This window comes from Palaemon carinicauda, chromosome 12, assembly GCF_036898095.1.
Source record: "Palaemon carinicauda isolate YSFRI2023 chromosome 12, ASM3689809v2, whole genome shotgun sequence".
Lineage (NCBI taxonomy): Eukaryota > Metazoa > Arthropoda > Malacostraca > Decapoda > Palaemonidae > Palaemon > Palaemon carinicauda.
This window is the reverse complement of record NC_090736.1, coordinates 37,720,227-37,730,114: the sequence shown is the minus strand read 5'-3', so window position 1 is coordinate 37,730,114 and position 9,888 is coordinate 37,720,227.

The following is a 9,888-nucleotide window of genomic DNA, read 5'->3' as shown; positions in this document are numbered from 1 at the left end:
AACGCGTCTCAGAAATCGGGGAAGGAGTACAGCTACAGCAATGCACATCTGGACACTACTAGAGCGTGTAAGGGAGACACCTCCTGCAGGTCGATCACCCACAAATTCAGTCACAGGGGTGAGTCACGTGAGAAAAACCTGTTTTTTTTTGACGCTCGGGGTCGCAAACGACCCACCGTACCTATCCAGGGTTAAATGGTACATGAATACATCTTCATAGTTTTTAAGTCTTTATTATATAAAAACAACAGAGTTAAACATCTCCATCACTGGAGGAATCTGTGTTGGTCCAGATGACCAATTCTGGTGAAGTTTAGATATGAACTGAATAAATTATCGATATCACAGATATCGTATGCTTGGTTTACTTTAGACACGTGACGGAATCGGAAGACACCTGCATCGGTGACGTCACAAACTTTCACACGATGAGACAATGTGTTGACGTTTAAGAAGAATGTCAATTTGCCGAGGTTTGCATAGGTTTGCATTATACGTCCCTGTTTACAATTTGAATGACTACAGCAAATCCCAGGGTTAGCTCTTCTAACCAACATGACATATTACGTCATTTGTTTTAAACATGTAATATTAACTATTCTAATCATTACATAAGCTCGGCCAGCTATCTCAATTTTTTTTTACAAAAATTTAACAACAAGCCGAAACATGGTTATTAGGTGTGACTGGACATACGCATTATTCTTTGTTTAACTTTAGCCATAATCAACTGAGGACGAATGTCCAAAATAGGCACATCAAAAAATAATAACAATAATGCATAAAAAAAGATATTACCAAAGCAAAAAGAAAAACGCATGATAAAACCAAGATCATATATATGGTACATTGCTAGCAAATGATTACAAGGTACCAAAAAACAAAATAAATTCTGACTTACATATGATTCGGTAACTTGATAAAGAATAATTGTTACCTTTGTCAGAAACAAATACTCAATTTTTAGTGCACAAACACGAATTCCTGGTACGTACACGTACCATGGTATCGTACATATATATATATATATATATTTATATATATATAGGGCTGATATATTTTATTAGATGCCCATAGATTCTGTTATATATTTTATTTTATTTTTTTTTTCTCTTTTCTTTTTTAACATTCCGGCTTATATATTTTTATTAGATGCCGAGAGGAAAAAATGATTTATATCCTTTTTTATTTTACTCATTTTTTAAATGTTGTTTTAAATGTATTTTTAACAATGCAAATGTAGAGAATTTCTTTAATTACATATTACTAGCGTACTAATCAGCTTTTCATACAAACATCTTCCCGACAAATTACTCCCTTAGCGAATGAGGTGGCCACTCAAACAGCTTTGAACTGGATCCAATAGGGGGTATTGTCGGGGCTATGCAACTCATTCCTTTTTAGCTGCTTGCTGTGCCGTAACCTACGCCAAACAAGGATGTTCAAGGCGATAAATATCACCACCGTGAAACACAAACCTGCCAGTAGTATGGGGTGAAGAATTTCTTTATAAGTCGGTGACAGGTGGTCCTTTTCGGTAAGTTTCATCAACCGCTTTGCCACATTTCCGTTGTATGGGGAGAGGAAGTGCTGGCATTGTAGAGGTCCACGTGAAGTTCGCGAAGTAGGCTCGTTCTCTGATGATTGTCCGTAGACCAGTCACCATGGAATTCGGGGAAGTCCCGACACAACCATCTGCTGCGACGAATATATGTGTAAAGGATGTGGATCCGTCAGGGGCATGATACATTGAAGCCGTCCTTGTCGTATCGTATCCACGAGCCATTATTCAGTCTGCAATTGAATTCTTTATTGTCAAAGGGATAAAGCTTATCCAGACAATTTTCACTTGTATGGGAGAGAGCACCGTCTAGCACTATACCTAACTCGCATGAATCCATTAAGTTTTTACGGAATTCAAATGAGTCAGCTGTACATATTTTTCTATCCATTGCGTCTGAACAGTGAGTTAATTGATTTAAGTCTTTAATGACCGTATATGTTTCCTTGTCTGGGGAAATCAATACGTGTCCTGTCAAACTGGATATTACTGGATTTGAGTGATTCGTCATGAAAGTCGGAAATGGTGATATCCTGTAAGATTGCCAGGCATCAGAAAAATCAAAGGGAATTGTAATCCTAATCTTGTTATTATCTACGTTTACTGTAATTAGGCTGTAATAAGAATTCTAACCTATGTTCGTCTAACAAAGGAACATAGCCTAGTTTATCCCTTCCGTTCTTCAAAACTAATTTTAAGTAACGTATAGGCAACAAATGGGGCGACAATACACCTTTAGTTGCTAACGTGATAGCTTCTACATAATCCTTGGATTTCTCAATGAAATGTGCAATTCTGTTATGTATGTGATCTATCTTTGAATCATAATACGTTAATGTTGCCAACAAATCCTGTACTTCCATAATTTGAACGATATTATCTGAATGTTCATTTAATAAATCCATAATTTTATTGATTGAAGCTAACTGATTCCTTAGTTCTGACATAATCAATTCATCTTTATGAGTCAAGAACTCAATTTTCTTATTTTGATTACTAATTTTAAGACGATTGGAAATTCCTAAACCTAAACTTGCAACAGACCCAAAGATGTTTAATGCAGCATAAATGAACGGATTCCGTCTTTCTTTATGTTCGTGTCCTACAGTCCACATCAAAAGGTCATAAGCCAAAGATCCTGTCTCGCCAGTCTTATTTTTCAAGTCATCAGATAGCATCTCTGCAACTTTTAATGTTGATCCAAGCAAACTCTTAGTAGTCAAACGAAAATGTCTTCTATGCAACTCATCCAATGATGCAGAAAACCTTGAAATGGCGGTTCTTAAGCTAATGACATCATTCTCTTGAAGAAAAATGGCTTGCATATTCACTTCTACAATTACGTTAGTTGACGTAATAAAAATGTCTTCTTGTCTTTCAACTATATTGCCATATTTAACCCTGGATAGGTACGGTCCTCGGACACCCCTTTAAGGGTATACTCGGACGCGAACGACCCCGACGCCAAAAAAAATTCTTGAAAAATCAGTTTTTGCAGTAACCTCCTTTTTTCTTTTGCCAAAAAAAACTTCAATGAATGCTTAAAACAACTGTAAAGATAAATACTACTCATCTGCAGAAAAACTATTTATTATAAATATTTTAAAAAATTAAGTAGAAAAAAAAAGACCTGACATAAAAATTCATAAAAAAAAAGTTTATACATATATACACAAATCCTTTTAGGAATTGATTCTTGAATGTTTAGGACACATCTTGATGTATTTTGGATGAAGTCAGACCCATGGAGGTGAAGATCTGAAATGAGAAAAAAAGGGTAACTTTTTTTGGCCAAAAAAAAATTGTCCAAATTTCATGAATTTTTTTGGGTACCCAAATGAAATAGGAAGTGGCTAATTTTTTAGGGAATAAACATATGTTATCCTAAAATAGAAATATGTAAAAAAATCTTCATTATTTTGTAAATTACATTTATATCAGGGGCCATATCTATAGGTAATTTTTTGAGTACTTGGAAATTTCGTAAAAAAATACATATATTTAATATATAATATGATATTTATGCAGGTAAAAATATACCAAAATATCACAAATTCTATAGGGAACAAGAATATATATAGATAGGGCAGCTTACGCTTCGGATATGTCCACAAAATGGCCGCCAACCACACTGACTCAGACTCCCTAATCTGCCACTTGAAATGTAGGAAGGGTATGTCAATTTCAAGGTGTTATTTACTAATCTAATTATTATTGGATATGCATAAAAATTGTATGGTGGGTTGCTGGATAATTGTCGATTATTTTACGACTATAAAATTAAAATTCTGACCCAAAAAACTTTTTTTGAAGGGAAATAAAATCGAAAAAAAAAAATGTAAAACAACATTTTAGCTAAAAAAAATTTGATGATATTCAATCAAAAAAAAAGTAAACAAAATTTTCCGACAAATAAACATCTAGAGGAATCATTACTCTGTGATAGTTCCTTAGTACGTAGTAATTTTGAAAGAATTGGGAAAAAACGAAAAAATGGCAATCACCGGAAAATCGAACACATACCTATATATACGACATATCTGGCTAAAAAAAAGATAGGCATGGGTAGCCAGATCATCTAGAAACACTTTCCAACACTATAAAAATATAAGTTTTGCGACACTACTTGCCAATTCCTTACGGTAACATGACTAAGCAAAAAAATGCAAAACAAATAAAAAGGGGCACTCGTGGAAAAATGGCCATTCTAATATACGGCATTTCAGAAAAAAAAAAATTTCAGCCACGTGCTAGGCAAACCATCAAGGCATATTTTCCGACAAATAAACATATAAATGAAATATTACTCTGTGATAGTTCCTTAGTACGTAGTAATTTTGAAAGAAATGGGAAAAAACGAAAAAATGGCTTTCACAGGAAAATCGAACACATACTTATATATACGCCATATCTGGCTAAAAAAAAAATAGGCATGGGTAGCCAGATCATCTAGAAACACTTTCCAACACTATAAAAATATAAGTTTTGCGACACTACTTGCCAATTCCTTACGGTAACATGACTAAGCAAAAAAATGCAAAACAAATAAAAAGGGGCACTCGTGGAAAAATGCCCAACATTCTAATATACGGCATCTCAGATAAAAAAAAAAGACATGCACGTGTTAGCCCAACCATCAAGGCACACTTTCTAACACATAAACATGAAAAAAAAATCAATAATATACGGCAATTCCTTACTACGTAGTAAATTTTTACAAATATTGAAAAAAAAAACAGAAACTGGCAACCGCAGTTAAATACCCAATATACCAATAACTACGTCGTATCTGACAAAAACAAAATCACGCATGGGTAGCCAGATCATCTAGACACACTTTTCAACATTAAAAAAGCAAAAGTTTTACGACACTATTTCGCAATATCTTACGGAAAAATGACTTGGCAAAAAAATAAAAAAAAAATAAAAAGGGACACTCGCGGTAAAATGCCCGACATTCTAATATACGACATCTCAGATAAAAAAAAAGACATGCACGTGTTAGCCCAACCATCAAGGCACACTTTCTAACACATAAACATGAAAAAAAAATGAATAATATACGGCAATTCCTTACTACGTAGTAATTTTTACAAATATTGAAAAAAAAAACAGAAATTGGTAACCGCAGTTAAATACCCAATATACCAATAACTACGTCGTATCTGACAAAAACAAAGTCATGCATGGGTAGCCAGATCATCTAGACACACTTTCCAACACTAAACAAGCAAAAGTTTTACGACACTATTTGGCAATATCTTACGGAAAAATGACTTGGCAAAAAAATGAAAAAAAAGGAAAAAGGGGCACTCGCGGTAAAATGGTCCTCGTGGTGATGAACGACATTTTAACTAAAAAAAAAAACATGCACATGGTAGCCAAACAATCCACCAAGACTTTCCACAACTGATAACCTATACAAGTTGCACCATTCTACGACAATTTCATAATACGTAATAACTTAGATAATTATGCAAACTACCTCAGAAGGGTAAACTCGGACGCGAACGACCCCGACGCGTCTCAGAAATCGGGGAAGGAGTACAGCTACAGCAATGCACATCTGGACACTACTAGAGCGTGTAGGGGAGACACCTCCTGCAGGTCGATCACCCACAAATTCAGTCACAGGGGTGAGTCACGTGAGAAAAACCTGTTTTTTTTTGACGCTCGGGGTCGCAAACGACCCACCGTACCTATCCAGGGTTAAAACATATATTTTTAGTCTTAGAACTCATCCCATACGAGAAAAATGTTTGAGCGAACAATATCACTCCCAACAACAAAAAATTCATCTCGGAAACCTGTAACGAGAAAAAATATATGTAATTACTCCTGTACTAAAAAGAAAACTTTTAATCACATAAAATAAAATTTTCCCTCACTTCTTTTCCTCTCTTTTCTTTTTAATTTCTTATGTGAGCCAATGGTACTATTCTCTCATCCGTGGGTTGGGCTACGTTTTGAATTCTAAACCTATTGGCCGTTAATGTTTCCAAAATGTTAAATGGGCCTTCAAACTTAGGTGTTAATTTATAGTTGAGCCCTTTTCTGACATTGATTTGAATATAGATGTTATCACCCACGGTATATGTTTTAGTTGGTTTCGCTATTTTATCATGATTCCTTTTCATTATGATTTGTGATTCTTCTAAATTCTTTCGAAGGATATCATATCGACTTATACTTGCATTTATACATTCTTTTAAAGGATTTGATAGATTAGTTGTAGGCGTCAATACATGGAAAGGTGTTCTAACTGGGGTACCATACAATGCTTCATGCGGTGACATTTTAATTGATATATGATATGAATGATTCAGAGTACTCAGTGCTGCCGGTATTGCAATATCCCAGTTGGGGTCTAATCCCCCTAGTGTTACCCTCAATATATTTAATATCTTCCTATTTTCTCTTTCCACTAGCCCATTCGACTCTGGGTGATATATCATGGTATTAATCTTCTTTATGTTGAGGAATTCACACAATGAGGTAAGAAAGTGATTATTAAATTCACCACCCGAGTCTGAGATTATCATGTGTGGAATTCCATGTTTACAAATGTAACACTCGTAAAACTTCCTAGCGCATTCAATCGCAGTTTTAGTTTTAAGCGCTATTAGTTCTGTATATCGTGTTAAAGCATCTATAATTACTAAGAGGTGCTTATTTCCTCTGTCTGACTCGTAAAATCCTGTTAACAAATCTAAATGTATTCTTTCAAAGGGTTGATTGGGCACAGGATAAGCTCCTAGGCTGACAGGTGTTTTCGTATGCCCTTTGTTTTCCTGACATGTGCGACAATTAGCTATGTGTCTTTTTATATCTGTAAGCATTGTATGCCAATAAAACAATGATTTGGCTTTCTGTGACATTAATGAGAACCCAGGGTGTCCATGTAATGGATTTGAATGCAACCAATTCAGGACAGTGGAAATAAGTGAGATTGGTACTACTACCTGGTCGTTAGTTACATGTGGTGTATTGCGGGTTTTCCTTGTCACAGTCCTACACAGAATATTATCTTTGATTATATAATTCTGCTGCTTATACTTTATATATTCCTTTTCTTTATGATTGCCTTTCAAAGCATTTATAATGGTTTCTATTTTCTGATCTTTTCTTTGCTCAGTCTGTAACAATTCAGCGCTCCAGCCTAAATCTTCTTGTTCAGATATTGTTTTTACAATAGGCATGGATGTTGATATATCTATTAATTCAGCTAAAGGCTCCGTACAAGATGACACGGGGTTGCGTGATAATGCATCCGCAATGATATTTGCTTTCCCAGGTAAATACCCGATTCTTGCGCCAAAATCTTGAATGATCAAATGCCACCGAGTTCGTTTAGGGCTGTGATTGAAGCCTTTAAAGAACTCTGTTAGTGGTTTATGGTCAGTAAGAACCTTAACGGGATAACCGTAAATTATGAACTTAAAATGCACTAGCGAATTAACAATAGCTAGTCCTTCCTTGTCTATTACTGCATACTTACTTTCGGAAGTTCTCAATTTTCGAGAATAGAAAGCTATCGGGAAAAACTGTTTATCATATTGCTGAAGCAATACCCCTCCTACTCCTAAGTCTGAGGCGTCTGTTGCAATGAAGAATTCCTTACCGAAGTCAGGAAATTTTAAGATAGGAGAACTACACAGTTCATCTTTCAAAGTATTAAACGCCTGTTGATGTTGCTCAGACCATATGAAATCTACGCCCTTCTTCGTAAGATCAGTTAAAGGAGCGGCTATTATTGAATAATTGTGTATAAAACGCCTGTAATATCCACTACAACCCAGAAATTGCTGTATTCCCTTGACATTAGTAGGTATGGGAAAATTACGTATAGCTGACACCTTATCATGGACTACTTTAAGACCTTGGCTTGACAACATGAAACCCAAATATATCAATTCTGTTTTGAAAAATTCACACTTACTAATCTTTACCCTTAAGTTATGTTGTCTTAATCTCTGTAGTACTAGTTCTAACTTACGTAGATGTTCTTCTAAGGTGTTGGAAAAGATTACAAGATCATCCATATAGGCATGCAATATATCCCCTAACAAGTCTCCAAACACTATGTTAATCATTCTTGTAAATGTTATAGGAGCACAACGTAAACCAAAAGGCATCCGCAAAAATTCATAATGTCCCCTGGCTGTGCTGAAGGCTGTGTATGGGATACTATCTTCTTCTAATGATATCTGGTGAAAGCCTTTAAGTAAGTCCAAACTGGTAAAATATTTATTCTGACCTAACAAAGAAAAAATATCGTCAGTACATGGCACTAGGAATCGATCAGGGATCGTTTCCTCGTTTAGACGACGAAAGTCGACGCAGATACGCCATGTTCGATCTTTTTTCGGTACAACTATTAAAGGAAAATTATAAGGGCTATTTGATTTTCTAATGACTCCTTCCTCTAACATTTTACCTACTTCATCATTTATTTCATTCTGGAATTTCATAGGGAGTCTGTACGAGGGTACATATATAATTTTCTGCTTGTCTTTTAACCTTATTTGATGCTCGATCACATCTGTTTTTCCTAAGGATCCATCCGTAGTGGAAAAGACATCTGTATATTTAGTTAAAAGTTCAAAAATTTTCTGCTGAATTTCTTCGTCTTGAATGTCCTTACTGATTTTATTTTTAATAGATCGCAAAAGGGATTCATCCGCAACTGATTGAGAGTGATTGATTTCAGCAACGGTAAGAATACGATGTTTATAAACTTCTACATCCAAGATATGTTGATTTTTGTGAATTACTAAAGTGTTATTTAAATGATTACAGACTTCGATATTACATTGCTGATGTGAGCCTACTGTATAAATAGCTTGTGTGACAGACAATCCGTTAGTTTTCAAAGTATCGGAAAGGATTAATATTTCAGATCCCGGTAGTGTTTTCTTTATTTGCACTATTAAATTCGAAGGTATGTTTGGTTCGATATATTGCGTGCAAGATGATATTACGGGTGAACGAGCATTCTGCTGGGTCGCGTATATTATTTCTTTATTAGTGAGACAAGTTATTGGTTCTTCAACGTACGTTACGGTTACATTTGTCGTCTCCTTTTCATCCAAAACTGACTTTAAGGTATTAGAAGACTTATAGAATTTCCCTTTGATATACACGCCGTGCTTGGCAGGAGCTAAGATAATGTTTTGATTTCCCATAGATGGGTATCCTATAATTACAGCTGGATACATATTAATGTTTTTTACAACAACAAATGTATCGGCAAACGTGCGATTACCGACTCTGAACTGAATATGAGTTATGCCTATGACGTTTAATTCATTATTTCCTATACCTGAAAGTCTAATTCCTGATTTTTCAATCGGAAAGTTCGGAAACAACAAATGATGCGTCTTCAAATCCATAATATTACGTGGACTACCAGAGTCAAAAAATAACGTAAAGGGTTTGTGTTCTAAATTTACAGCATATAAGGCTGGCCGTAACTCATTTTGGCTTATTATTTTATGAATTCGTTGCAAATCTACGGGAGCATGCACTGTTTTACTTAATTCGGCCGTGTGTTTCATAGGAAAATCTATTGTCTCACAATTATCTGATAAAACATTAAATTGATTATTCAATACTATTGATGTTGACATAAATGACCTTGACCCAACATCACTCTCTTCCCCTCTAGAGTTAACTATGTGGTATTTGCTTTGCTCTGCACATTCTGAAAATTAGACTGACCTTGCGAGGTCTGGTTTGACGGCCCAGGCTCAGCGATATTTGAAGAAGTGTTTGTTTGTTTCGGACTCTGAACTGCATTGACATTTTGTTGTTTCTTCTTATTGTTA